The sequence below is a fragment of the Bombina bombina genome, chromosome 6 (genome assembly GCF_027579735.1).
Source record: "Bombina bombina isolate aBomBom1 chromosome 6, aBomBom1.pri, whole genome shotgun sequence".
Lineage (NCBI taxonomy): Eukaryota > Metazoa > Chordata > Amphibia > Anura > Bombinatoridae > Bombina > Bombina bombina.
This window is the reverse complement of record NC_069504.1, coordinates 3,813,225-3,827,462: the sequence shown is the minus strand read 5'-3', so window position 1 is coordinate 3,827,462 and position 14,238 is coordinate 3,813,225. Positions and strand designations below refer to the sequence as shown.

The following is a 14,238-nucleotide window of genomic DNA, read 5'->3' as shown; positions in this document are numbered from 1 at the left end:
AAACCGGTATATCCATTATAAAAAAAACATTGATGGTGAACAGGAGGTATAATGAGATTGAAGTATCATTTTTGGAGGACTTGTTACGTATTGTCCTGTATTGGAATTATTTTATCTTTCAGGACAGCTGGTATGTCCAGGTGAGGGGTACAGCCATGGGCTCTAACGTCGCCCCATCATACGCCAACCTCTTCATGTGTGAGTTTGAGGAGAGTATCGTCTATAAAAATCAGTTATTTAAACAATATGGAGCCGTATGGTGGAGATATATAGACGATATTTTTGGTGTATGGTGGGGCGATGTTGAGTCCCTCACACAATTTGTCCAGGATTTAAATTCTGAAGTAAGGGACCTTTTCTTCACAGTGAGTGTCAGTGAGGAATCTGTGCCCTTCCTGGACACGCTAGTTCTCAAGAAGGGTCATCACCTAGAATTTGATCTGTATAGAAAAGAGACAGACAGAAACAGTATATTGCAATTTAACAGCTTCCACCCTAGGCCATTGGTAAATTCTCTTCCCAGGAGCCAACTATTAAGGGTTAACAGGATTGTTGATGATGGGGAGACAAGGAGGATAAGGTTTAATGAAATGTCCAAAAAGTTCACTGACAGAGGATACCCTAAAAAACCCCTAGATGATACTATAGGCTCTTTGGATAAAATTAAAGAAAGAACACCCAAAGAAAATAGGCTGGTGTTTGTCAGTCAATACAACCCATTGAGTGACAAAATAGCTAGGCTAATTCGAAAGAACTGGTATATTCTCAAGGAATGCAATTCTAATGTAGCTCAGTTCCAAGAGCCTCCCATTATGGCACACAAGAGAGTAAAAAGCCTTAGGGACCACTTGGTGAGAACAGACATAGGCCCCACCAGACAAAATAGACAACAGTTGTTGGGTAAGAAAAATATGGGAACTTTTCCCTGTCTTGGTTGTATGAGTTGCCATTCAGTGATAAAAGGAGCATTCTTTCAGCATCCCCAAAGTGGAAAAAAGTTTTCTATCAAGGGGTATTATACCTGTGAGACCACCTATGTGGTATATTTGATCAAGTGTCCCTGTTCTTGCATCTATATAGGTGAGACCACCCGCAAGGTGAAAGACCGTATTGGTCAACATAGGTCCAATATTAGATGCAAGAACAGGGATGCCCCTGTATCCAACCATTTTCTGGAGAAAGGCCACCACATTAGCCAGCTCAGGTGGCAAGTAATAGACCATATCCCCCTAAACAGAAGAGGCATGAATAGAGAGCGTCTATTAAAACAAAGAGAGATGTGGTGGGTGCATAAATTAGATAGTATGCATCCCAAGGGTCTTAACAGGGAATTTGATTTAAGCTGTTTTTTCTGAATCTCTCCTGAAGTACCTTTAGCCCGACTAATTATTTATCACTTAGAATCTTTGCTGTATTTTTAGGCCCTTCCCTTGTTTTTAATTGTTTATAAACTTTTGTATATAAAAAAAAAAATTTCTATGCATTTTAATTTTCTATAAAGTGTTTATGAAATGGTTCATTAAATTTATTTAGGTAATATATAAACTGTAGTTTAATGAAATTTTCTTATAGATTATTATGCATTTTTTTAGTGAAATTCTATGTATCTTTTGGGACTAAGTAATATATTTATATTAACTAATTCAACCTGTATATAAGTTATGTGAGTGTATGTATAGCATTAGGCCACTAGAGGGAGCCTTCTCCATACAACAATCTGAGAAGGCGCCAAAATTTGGGTATTTAAAGATGTAAAAGGCCTGTATACAATTACCAAGCATGAATAAGGTGCTGTGACACCGAAACGTCGCTATTTGTGTTCAAATAAAGTCTGTTTGATAAAGTGCTGGAGACCCTGCTTATCTTTGTTTATATACTTTTTGTGGGAGGAATATCTTAATCAGACACCCCCCACACTCAAGACCACCACCCGAACATCCACTTCTTAAACTCACATTCACTGACCGCCCTTAGCTGACAGACTAGACGCCTTCTCTTACTACCTTAACTTGGACAGAAGGTCATTTCCAGAGCCTGATAATCAATGACACAACAGTTTACGCCTCTGCAGGAACCATGTACGTATGAATATATATTTATACATCCATTTGAATTGTTTATTGTATTTTCTCATTCCCTTAATTGAATTAATTTCTCTCTTACCTAGCTTAAATAACTTACCTATGCAATCTAAATTTGTTCATTGAACGATAAATATACCCACAACTCATATATGTCGAAAAAATGTATCATGTATATGGAATCATTGTTACCACACTGTTGCATATGTAACTGTTTTAATTCTGCTTTGTATGCAGTGATTTTATTTGAATAAAGCTTTTGGAAAAAAAAAAAAAAGGTAAACAATCCAAGAAGCCCGCTGCTGCTTCCAAGACAGCATGAAGGGGTGGCCCCTGATCCGGGACCGGATCTGGTAGGGGGCAGACTTTCTTTCTTTGCTCAGGCTTGGGCAAGAGATGTTCAGGACTCCTGGGCTCTGGAAATAGTGACCCACGAGTATCATCTGGAATTCAAGGATTTTCTCCCAAGAGGGAGATTTCACCTTTCACGATTATCTGTAGACCAGATAAAAAGAGAGGCGTTCTTACGCTGTGTAAAAGACCTCTATACCATGGGAGTAATTTGTCCTGTTCCAAAGCCGGAACAGGGACAGGGGTTTTACTCAAATCTTTTTGTAGTTCCCAAAAAAGAGGGAACTTTCAGACCTATTTTAGATCTCAAGTGTCTAAACAAATTTCTCAGAGTCCCATCGTTCAAAATGGAGACTATACGAACAATCTTACCAATGATCCAGGTGGGTCAATATATGACTACCATGGACTTGAAGGATGCATACCTTCATATCCCTATCCACAAGGATCATCATCAGTTCCTAAGGTTTGCCTTCCTGGACAAACATTATCAGTTCGTGGCTCTTCCTTTCGGGTTGGCCACGGCACCCAGAATCTTCACAAAGGTTCTAGGGTCTCTTTTAGCGGTTCTCAGACCACGGGGCATTGCAGTAGCGCCTTATCTAGACAATATTCTGATTCAGGCGTCGACTTATCAGTTGACAAAATCTCACACGAACATAGAAAAGAGTTCATTAGTTCCACAAACAAGGGTTCCATTCTTGGGGACTCTTATAGACTCGTTAGACATGAAAATATTTCTGACAGAGGTCAGAAAGACAAAGATTCTGAATACTTGCCGAGCACTTCAGTCCATTCATCGGCCATCAGTGGCTCAGTGCATGGAAGTCATTAGATTAATGGTAGCGGCAATGGATATAATTCAGTTTGCCCGCTTTTATCTCAGACCACTGCAGCTGTGCATGCTTGGACAGTGGAATGGGGACTATCAATATTCTGGAACTGAGAGCAATATTCAATGCGCTTCAGGCGTGGCCTCAGTTAGCTTCGGCCAAATTCATCAGATTCCAGTCGGACAATATCACGACTGTGGCGTATATAAATCAACAGGGGGGAACAAGGAATCCTTTAGCGATGATAGAAGTATCCAAGATAATCCAATGGGCGGAGGCCCACTCTTGCTTTCTGTCGGCAATCTACATCCCAGGAGTAGAGAACTGGGAAGCGGATTTTCTAAGTTGTCAGACTTTTCATCCAGGGGAGTGGGAACTCCATCTGGAGGTGTTTGCCTCATTGATTCTCCAATGGGGCAGACCGGAATTAGATCTGATGGCATCTCGTCAGAATGCCAAGCTTCCACTTTACGGATCCAGGTCAAGGGATCCATAGGCTGAACTGATAGATGCCCTGGCAGTGCCTTGGTCATTCAGCCTAGCTTATGTGTTTCCACCGTTTCCTCTCCTTCCATGCGTAATTGCTCGAATCAAACAGGAGAGAGCTTCAGTAATTCTGATAGCGCCTGCGTGGCCACGCAGGCCTTGGTATGCGGATCTAGTGGACATGTCCTCTCTGCCACTGTGGAAACTTCCTTTGAGACAGGACCTTCTCATTCAAGGACCTTTCCAACATCCAAATCTAATTTCTCTGCAACTGACTGCTTGGAGATTGAACGCTTGATTCTATCTAAGCGAGGATTCTCTGATTCGGTCATTGATACTTTGATACAGGCTCGAAAGCCTGTCACTAGAAAAATCTATCATAAGATATGGTGTAAATATCTTTATTGGTGTGAATCCAAGGGTTACTCATGGAGTAAAATTTGAATTCCCAGGATTTTGTTTTTTCTCCAAGAAGGATTGGAGAAAGGATTATCAGCAAGTTCCTTAAAGGGACAGATTTTTGCTTTGTCAATTTTGCTTCACAAACGTTTGGCAAATGTGCAGGATGTTCAGTCTTTTTGTCAAGCTTTAACTAGAATTAAGCCTGTATTTAGACCAATTACTCCTCCCTGGAGTTTGAATTTAGTTCTTCGAGTTCTTCAAGGGGTTCCGTTAGAACCCCCATGCATTCCATAGATATTAAATTGTTATCTTGGAAAGTTCTGTTTTTGGTTGCTATTTCTTCTGCTTGAAGAGTTTCTGAGCTTTCAGCGTTACAATGTGATTCGCCTTATCTTATATTTCATTCTGATAAGGTGGTGTTACGTACCAAACCTGGATTTCTTCCTAAGGTTGTTTCAAATAAGAACATTAATCAGGAAATTGTTGTTCCTTCCTTGTGTCCTAATCCTTCTTCTAAGAAAGAACATCTGTTACATAACCTGGATGTGGTCCGTACCTTAAAGTTTTACTTACAGGCAACTAAGGATTTCCGTCAATCTTCTTCTTTATTCATTGTTTATTCTGGAAAGCGTAGGGGCCAGAAAGCTACGGCTACCTCTTTCTTTTTGGCTGAGGAGTATCATCCGCCTGGCATATGAGACTGCTGGACAGCAGCCTCCTGAAAGAATTACGGCTCATTCTACTAGGGCTGTGGCTTCCACATGGGCCTTTAAAAACGATGCTTCTGTTGAACAGATTTGTAAGGCTGCGACTTGGTCGTCCCTTAATACTTTTTCCAAATTTTACAAATTTGATACTTTTGCTTCTTCTAAGGCTGTTTTTGGGAGGAAAGTTCTTCAAGCAGTGGTGCCTTCCATTTAGGTTCCAGTCTTGTCCCTCCCTTTCATCCGTGTCCTATTGCTTTGGTATTGGTATCCCACAAGTAAGGATTAAATCCATGGACTCGTCATATCTTTGTAAAAGAAAAGTAAATTTATGCTTACCTGATAAATTAATTTCTTTTACGATATGACAAGTCCACGGCCCACCCTGTTTTTTTTAAGACAGATTTATTTTATTTTTTGTAAACTTCAGTCACCTCTGCACCTATTAGCCTTTCCTTTTCTCTTCTTAAACCTTCCTTCGAATGACTGGGGGTGGAGGGGAAGGGAGGGGCTATATATACAGCTCTGCTGTGGTGCCCTTTGCCACTTCCTGTTAGCAGGAGGTTAATATCCCACAAGTAAGGATGAAATCCGTGGACTCGTCATATCGTAAAAGAAATTAATTTATCAGGTAAGCATAAATTTACTTTCTCCTGTTAAGTGTAGTCAGTCCACGGGTCATCCATTACTTATGGGATATTAACTCCTGTTACAAACTGCTATTTGTGACTGGCCCTTTAAATGGAAAATTGCCCTGCTTCCCTGGATTTTGGAGAAGCCTATTTGCCAGCCTCCTTCCACATGACTATGGCCCCTGGAAGATTGTGCCCCTGAAAACATATTAACTTTTATTGGGTGTGTATGGCCCTTTAAGAACCGTCTGGGGACATATTGTGCTACAGAAGGAAGAGGTTCACCTACTGGAGCCTGGTCATAGGTCCAGGGCGCAGAGCAGACGGCGAGATACCAGCCCAGCAGCGGTGGTTCATAGAGTCTGCATTACTTATGGTGGCTACGCAGCAGTTGTAGAGTGTCCACGGTGCTGCTGCTCCTTTGGTGAGCGCTAGGAGCATCCTTTTCTACGGTCCAACTTCCAGCCAGCCTGGAGGCAACCGTAACATTTGGCGGCAGCGTGGGATTGGCGTCCTAGCGCAAGGAGCAGCACCACAACAGCACTGGTATCGTAGGAGAGTAATTGAGGGCAACGCTAGCCACTGCGCAGCGTCCCTACCTACAGCAGCATGGAGCTGACAAGATACTGGTCAGAACCATGTGAAGAGCACCTCAACCGGATCCGTCGCTATGAGGGCGCGGATTTCGTTCCAGAGGTAAAGAGGCGGCTAGTCCGATATGGTCCAGACCCTGCGCAGGAGGTAGTCAGTCGCATCATCCGGGAATTGGATACGGAGAACAAAGCGGCACGAGCCTTTGAGTGCCAACTGTGGAGTTTGAGGGTATGGACACCTGGTCTCTCTCCCCAGCCGCAGCATGTTCCACAGGGAGAGGAGAGCAGCGACCTCCCTCCCCAGCGGCAGTATACTGTGCAGAGGGAAGAGACAACCGGTCTCCTTCCCCAACCCCAACCAGAGATACCAGAGGCAGCAGGCCTCATAGACTGGTCCTGGGAGGACCCCCCAGCAGGCAGGTGGAGATGGGACCGCAGTCTCTCTACTGGCCCTACAGGGATGCTGGGCAGGCGGCCCAGATCCCCAGCGACAGACCCAGCTACAGGGAGGGGAGAGCATCGACCTCCCTCCCCAGCAGGAGTGTGCCTTCCAGGGAGAGGAGGACAACCGGTCTCTCTCCCCAGCCGCAGCATGTTCCACAGGAAGAGGAGAGCATCGACCTCCCTTCCCAACGGCCGCCGGAGTATCAGGAGGAGGAGGTAAGCCAATCTCCCTCTCCCCCAGCTAACTCCTAACTTGGGCCCAGGGTTAACAGTGGAGATGTTAACCCCCACTGACCCCCACGTTCCCTTTGCCACCGGGCAGGACTATGCCCCAATTCCCCCAGCAGAAGAGCTGGCACCAGGGCAGAGTGCCGCTGGCCTCTGCCCCTACAGACCCCCTTGTTACAGGACTGGCCTGCAAACCCCTCACCCCAGCAGAAGCGCTGGCACCAGGGCAGAGTGCCGCTGGCCTCTGCCCCCCAAGTACCATCAGCTATTTGCCCAGCTGCGCCAGGAAGGCAGAGGATGCTACACTTTCATCCTATAACCTGGAACCTACAGGCCAGTGCTACTTGTTGTGGGGGGGCTGCTTTGCTGCTAGTGTTTATTTGTGGGTGGGTTGCGAGACTAACTTAGGCACTGACCGACAGAAGGTCAGGTGCCTTGTTAGTCTCCCTCCAAAAGGGGAGATATGTTACAAACTGCTATTTGTGACTGGCCCTTTAAATGGAAAATTGCCCTGCTTCCCTGGATTTTGGAGAAGCCTATTTGCCAGCCTCCTTCCAAATGACTATGGCCCCTGGAAGATTGTGCCCCTGAAAACATATTAACTTTTATTGGGTGTGTATGGCCCTTTAAGAACCGTCTGGGGACATATTGTGACTTTGGTGAACAATGCCCCTTTAAGACTATGTCCCCAGACCTGTGAAATGACTTGTCCCTGGCTTTCTCCCACTTGGTTCAGTTTCATTGTGTGCCATTAAGTGCTATGTGACAGACCCTTCGGTCAGAACTACAGAGATAACTTTGTTCAGCTTCAAGAAACCTATTCTAAATACAAGTCTGCTGGGATTAGCTCTAATTAGGTTTAGTGATCAACTTTCCCATTGTCTAATCAGACTAGTATTTATAAGGTGGACTGCATTGTTTTATTGTGTGTAATTTTATCTGCTGAAGTAAATGTTGTGGCCTGTCAAAGGGAGTGTCTCTCTATCTAATATCAAATGTGTGATGGGGGATTTTATGCCTCCCCCTGAGAGTGTCCTGTTTGCATGTAACCTCAATAAAAAGGAGGCTGTGTGCTCCAGCACATCAGACCTATTTTTTACCCTCTAACTTGCAGCTTTGACTCATGTTTGTAGGGGACAGCTTATAATCACTACAGGGATTGCTATGCTCTTCATACTCCCTTAGCTACAGGGATTGCTACAGAAGGAAGAGGTTCACCTACTGGAGCCTGGTCATAGGTCCAGGGCGCAGAGCAGACGGCGAGATACCAGCCCAGCAGCGGTGGTTCATAGAGTCTGCATTACTTATGGTGGCTACGCAGCAGTTGTAGAGTGTCCACGGTGCTGCTGCTCCTTTGGTGAGCGCTAGGAGCATCCTTTTCTACGGTCCAACTTCCAGCCAGCCTGGAGGCAACCGTAACAACTCCTCCCTAACAGGAAGTGCAAGAGGATCACCCAAGCAGAGCTGCTATATAGCTCCTCCCCTCTACGTCACACCCAGTCATTCTCTTGCACCTAACTAATAGATAGGATGTGTGAGAGGAGTGTGGTTATTAAATTTAGTTTTTTATTACTTCAATCAAAAGTTTGTTATTTTAAACAGCACCAGAGTGTGTTGTTTCTTCTCAGGCAGTATTAAAAGAAGAATCTACCTGAGTTTGTGTATGATCTTAGCGGACGTAACTAAGATCCATTTGCTGTTCTCGGCCATTCTGAGGAGCGAGGTAACTTCAGAACAGGGGACAGCGGGCAGGGTTCACCTGCAAAGAGGTATGTTGCAGTATATTATTTTCTAAGGAATGGAATTGACTGAGAAAATACTGCTAATACCGATATAATGTAAGTACAGCCTTAAATGCAGTAGTAGTAACTGGTATCAGGCTGTTATGTATGTATGTTGGCACCAAAGTATTTCTGGGGAATGGCACTTCACTAAGAAAATACTGTATACATATAACTCTAGCCTCTCTGCAGTGATAGCGACTAGCAACAGGCTTTTATTCTTATTCATATATTTAAAACGTTTACTGACAGGTTAATCGTTTTCTTCTCTGAGGTACTTGGTGAAAATTTATGGGCATTATTTTTCCACTTGGCTGTCGTTTATTTTGCATAAAATCAGTTACTGAGCTTCCCCACTGCTGTATTAAGAGTGGGAGGGGCCTATTTTTGGCGCTTTTACTACGCATTAAAAATTCAGTCACAGTCTTCCTTATTCTCCCTGCATGATCCAGGACGTCTCTACAGAGCTCAGGGGTCTCCAAAACTAGTTTGAGGGAGGTAATCACTCACAGCAGACCTGTGAGACTGTGCTTTGACTGTGATAAAAAACGTATTTATTTGTCAATCGTTTTTTTTGGTATTAAGGGGTTTATAATCCATTTGCTGATGGGTGCTATCCTTTGCTAAATTAATGCATTTCATATGAAAATTTGATTGCTATAACTAAACCGGTTCATTGTTATATCAAAGTGACAGTTTTTTTGTGTGCTTCTTAAAGGCACAGTAACGTTTTGCATATTGCTTGTAAATTCAGTTGAAAAGTATTTCCAAGCTTGCTAGTCTAATTGCTAGTTTGTTTAAACATGTCTGACACAGAGGAATCTCTTTGTGCAATATGTTCTAAAGCCAAGGTGGAGCCCAATAGAAATTTATGTACTAATTGCATTGATGCTACTTTAAATAAAAGCCAATCTGTACATGTTAAGCAACATTCACCAGACAACGAGGGGGAAGTTATGCCAACTAACTTGCCTCACGTGTCAGTACCTGCATCTCCCGCTCAGGAGGTGCGTGATATTGTAACGCCAAGTACATCAGGGCGGCCATTACAAATCACTTTACAAGACATGGCTAATGTTATCACTGAAGTTTTGTCTAAATTGCCAGAACTTAGGGGTAAACGAGACCACTCTGGGGTGAGAACAGAGTGCGCTGATAATGCTAGGGCCATGTCTGATACTGCGTCACAATTTGCAGAACATGAGGACGGAGAGCTTCATTCTGCGGGTGACGGATCTGATCCAAATAAACTGGATTCAGACATTTCAAATTTTAAGTTTAAGCTGGAAAACCTCCGTGTATTACTAGGGGAGGTGTTAGCGGCTCTGAATGATTGTAACACAGTTGCAATCCCAGAGAAAATGTGTAGGTTGGATAAATATTTTGCGGTACCGATGAGTACTGACGTTTTTCCTATACCTAAGAGACTTACTGAAATTGTTACTAAGGAGTGGGATAGACCCGGTGTGCCTTTCTCACCCCCTCCTATATTCAGAAAAATGTTTCCAATAGACGCCACCACACGGGACTTATGGCAAACGGTCCCTAAGGTGGAGGGAGCAGTTTCTACTTTAGCTAAGCGTACCACTATCCCGGTGGAGGATAGCTGTGCCTTTTCAGATCCAATGGATAAAAAGTTAGAGGGTTACCTTAAGAAAATGTTTGTTCAACAAGGTTTTATATTGCAACCCCTTGCATGCATTGCGCCTGTCACGGCTGCGGCGGCATTTTGGTTTGAGTCTCTAGAAGAGACCCTTGACACAGCTCCATTAGATGAGATTACACACAAGCTTAAAACCCTTAAGCTAGCTAATTCATTTATTTCTGATGCCGTAGTACACATAACTAAACTTACGGCTAAGAATTCCAGATTCGCCATTCAGGCGCGCAGAGCGCTGTGGCTAAAATCCTGGTCAGCTGATGTGACTTCTAAATCTAAATTGCTTAACATACCTTTCAAGGGGCAGACATTATTCGGGCCCGGTTTGAAAGAGATTATCGCTGATATTACGGGAGGTAAAGGCCATGCCCTGCCTCAAGACAGGGCCAAACCAAGGGCTAAACAGTCTAATTTTCGTGCGTTTCGTAACTTCAAGGCAGGAGCAGCATCAACTTCCTCTGCCCCAAAACAGGAAGGAGCTGTTGCTCGCTACAGACAAGGCTGGAAACCTAACCAGACCTGGAACAAGGGCAAGCAGGCCAGAAAACCTGCTGCTGCCCCTAAGACAGCTTGAAGTGAGGGCCCCCGATCCGGAATCGGATCTAGTGGGGGGCAGACTCTCTCTCTTCGCCCAGGCTTGGGCAAGAGATGTCCAGGATCCCTGGGCGTTGGAGATCATATCTCAGGGATATCTTCTGGACTTCAAAGCTTCTCCTCCACAAGGGAGATTTCATCTTTCAAGGTTGTCAACAAATCAGATAAAGAAAGAGGCGTTTCTACGTTGTGTACAAGATCTTTTAGTCATGGGAGTGATCCATCCGGTTCCGCGGTCGGAACACGGACAAGGGTTTTACTCAAATCTGTTTGTGGTTCCCAAGAAAGAAGGAACCTTCAGACCAATATTGGATTTAAAGATCCTAAACAAATTCCTAAGAGTTCCATCGTTCAAAATGGAAACTATTCGGACAATCTTACCCATGATCCAAAGAGGTCAGTACATGACCACAGTGGATTTAAAGGATGCCTACCTTCACATACCGATTCACAAGGATCATTACCGGTATCTAAGGTTTGCCTTCCTAGACAGGCATTACCAGTTTGTAGCTCTTCCCTTCGGGTTAGCTACGGCTCCAAGAATCTTTACAAAGGTTCTGGCTCTCTTCTGGCGGGTACTAAGACCGCGAGGAATATCGGTATCTCCGTACCTAGACGACATTCTGATACAAGCGTCAAGCTTCCAAACTGCCAAGTCTCATACAGAGTTAGTACTGGCATTTCTAAGGTCGCATGGGTGGAAAGTGAACGAAGAGAAGAGTTCTCTTACCACTCACAAGAGTTCCCTTCTTGGGGACTCTTATAGATTCTGTAGAAATGAAAATTTACCTGACAGAGGACAGGTTAACAAAACTTCTAAATGCTTGCCGTGTCCTTCATTCCATTCAACACCCGTCAGTGGCTCAATGCATGGAGGTAATCGGCTTAATGGTAGCGGCAATGGACATAGTACCTTTTGCACGCCTGCATCTCAGACCACTGCAATTGTGCATGCTAAGTCAGTGGAATGGGGATTACTCAGATTTGTCCCCTATGCTGAATCTGGATCAAGAGACCAGAGATTCTCTTCTATGGTGGCTTTTTCGGCCACATCTGTCCAGGGGGATGCCCTTCAGCAGGCCAGACTGGACAATTGTAACAACAGACTCCAGCCTTTTAGGTTGGGGCGCTGTCTGGAATTCCCTGAAGGCTCAGGGATCATGGACTCAGGAGGAGAGTCTCCTTCCAATAAACATTCTGGAATTGAGAGCAGTTCTCAATGCCCTTCTGACTTGGCCTCAGTTAGCAACTCTGAGGTTCATCAGGTTTCAGTCGGACAACATCACGACTGTGGCTTACATCAATCATCAGGGAGGGACAAGGAGTTCCCTAGCGATGATGGAAGTCTCAAAGATTATTCACTGGGCAGAGTCTCACTCTTGCCACCTGTCAGCGATTCACATCCCAGGCGTGGAGAACTGGGAGGCAGATTTCCTAAGTCGCCAGACTTTTCATCCGGGGGAGTGGGAACTTCATCCGGAGGTCTTTGCCCAAATACTTCGACGTTGGGGCAAACCAGATCTGGATCTCATGGCGTCTCGCCAGAACGCCAAACTTCCTTGTTACGGATCCAGGTCCAGGGACCCGGGAGCGGCGCTGATAGATGCTCTGACAGCACCTTGGGTCTTCAACATGGCTTATGTGTTTCCACCCTTCCCGATGCTTCCTCGATTGATTGCCAGGATCAAACAGGAAAAAGCATCTGTGATTCTAATAGCGCCTGCGTGGCCACGCAGGACCTGGTATGCAGATCTAGTGGACATGTCATCCTGTCCACCTTGGTCGCTGCCTCTGAGACAGGACCTTCTAATTCAGGGTCCTTTCAAACATCAAAATCGAATTTCTCTGAAGCTGACTGCATGGAAATTGAACGCTTGATTTTATCAAAGCGTGGATTTTCGGAGTCAGTAATTGATACCTTAATACAGGCTAGGAAACCTGTTACCAGGAAAATTTACCATAAGATATGGCGTAAATATTTACACTGGTGCGAATCCAAGAGTTACTCATGGAGTAAGGTTAGGATTCCTAGGATATTGTCTTTTCTACAAGAAGGTTTAGAAAAGGGTTTATCTGCAAGTTCTTTAAAGGGACAGATCTCAGCTCTGTCCATCCTTTTACACAAACGTCTGTCAGAAGTTCCAGACGTTCAGGCTTTTTGTCAGGCTTTGGCCAGGATTAAGCCTGTGTTTAAGACTGTTGCTCCACCGTGGAGCTTAAACTTAGTTCTTAACGTTTTTACAGGGTGTTCCGTTTGAACCCCTTCATTCCATTGATATCAAGCTGTTATCTTGGAAAGTTCTGTTTTTAATGGCTATTTCCTCGGCTCGTAGAGTCTCTGAGTTATCGGCCTTACATTTTGATTCTCCTTATCTGATTTTTCATTCAGATAAGGTAGTTCTGCGTACTAAACCTGGGTTCTTACCTAAGGTAGTTACTAACAAGAATATCAATCAAGAGATTGTTGTTCCATCATTGTGCCCTAACCCTTCTTCAAAGAAGGAACGACTTCTGCACAATCTAGACGTAGTCCGTGCCCTGAAATTTTATTTACAGGCAACTAAAGATTTTCGCCAAACTTCTTCCCTGTTTGTCGTTTATTCTGGACAGAGGAGAGGTCAAAAAGCATCTGCTACCTCTCTCTCTTTTTGGCTTCGTAGCATAATACGTTTAGCCTATGAGACTGCTGGACAGCAGCCTCCTGAAAGAATTACAGCTCATTCTACGAGAGCTGTGGCTTCCACGTGGGCCTTTAAGAATGAGGCCTCTGTTGAACAGATTTGCAAGGCTGCAACTTGGTCTTCTCTTCATACTTTTTCCAAATTTTACAAATTTGACACTTTTGCTTCTTCTGAGGCTGTTTTTGGGAGAAAGGTTCTTCAGGCAGTGGTTCCTTCCGTGTAAAGATCCTGCCTGTCCCTCCCGTCATCCGTGTACTTTAGCTTTGGTATTGGTATCCCATAAGTAATGGATGACCCGTGGACTGACTACACTTAACAGGAGAAAACATAATTTATGTGCTTACCTGATAAATTCCTTTCTCCTGTAGTGTAGTCAGTCCACGGCCCGCCCTGTTTTTTATGGCAGGTCTAAATTTTAAATTATACTCCAGTCACCACTGCACCCTATAGTTTCTCCTTTCTCGTTTGGTTTTCGGTCGAATGACTGGGTGTGACGTAGAGGGGAGGAGCTATATAGCAGCTCTGCTTGGGTGATCCTCTTGCACTTCCTGTTAGGGAGGAGTTAATATCCCATAAGTAATGGATGACCCGTGGACTGACTACACTACAGGAGAAAGGAATTTATCAGGTAAGCATAAATTATGTTTTTTTTATTTTGATAGGGCTATTAGATTAGGTGTAATTCTTTTTTATTTTTGATAATTTCGTTTATTTTTCGTAATTTAGTGTTTGCTATTTTTTGTAATTTAGTATTTTTTATTTTTTGTA

At 44.1% G+C, this 14,238-nt stretch overlaps 1 protein-coding gene across 1 annotated transcript in view; it reads left to right on the top strand.

Moving 5' to 3' along the window:
- LOC128662504 (hematopoietic lineage cell-specific protein-like) overlaps positions 1 to 14,238 on the top strand; it is a 783,082-nt gene that overhangs the window by 197,329 nt on the left and 571,515 nt on the right.